The sequence below is a fragment of the Echinops telfairi genome, unplaced genomic scaffold (genome assembly GCF_000313985.2).
Source record: "Echinops telfairi isolate 266 unplaced genomic scaffold, ASM31398v2 ScPeMD7_443;HRSCAF=831, whole genome shotgun sequence".
In the NCBI taxonomy this organism is placed as follows: Eukaryota; Metazoa; Chordata; class Mammalia; order Afrosoricida; family Tenrecidae; genus Echinops; species Echinops telfairi.
In genome coordinates this window covers 36,170,350-36,170,779 of record NW_022104341.1, presented here as the reverse complement: position 1 = coordinate 36,170,779, position 430 = coordinate 36,170,350, and positions in this window count along the sequence as shown.

Genomic DNA, 430 nt, shown 5'->3' with positions numbered 1-430 from the left:
AGTTTTAATTAACTTTTTGGGTTTTGTTAAAAAAGACTTCACTCCTTTGGGGGGGCACCCTCTTGAAATTGTTTTGTTTCTCTGTTTTTCAGTAAATGAAACCTAGGGATGCTGAGCCTATAGGCAAACAAATAGAACAAGGGTTTTGGGGAGAGGGGAGGGATCTAGAGGGGGAGGGAAGATAAAAGGGAGATGATGTCAATGACTCCAGGAAGGGAAAGTATGTTTGGAGACTGATTATGGAAGCAAATATACAACTCTGTTTGATGTGATTGAACTGTGGAATTATATGACATAGTATTAACTCCAAAATTACAGCAAAATTTAAAAAATAATAAAAATTTAAAAAGCATAGATCCAGGAATGAGTTTTGGGCTCACACTAAATCCTAGCTCCAACTTAAGAACAATTAATTCTTACATCAAAACCC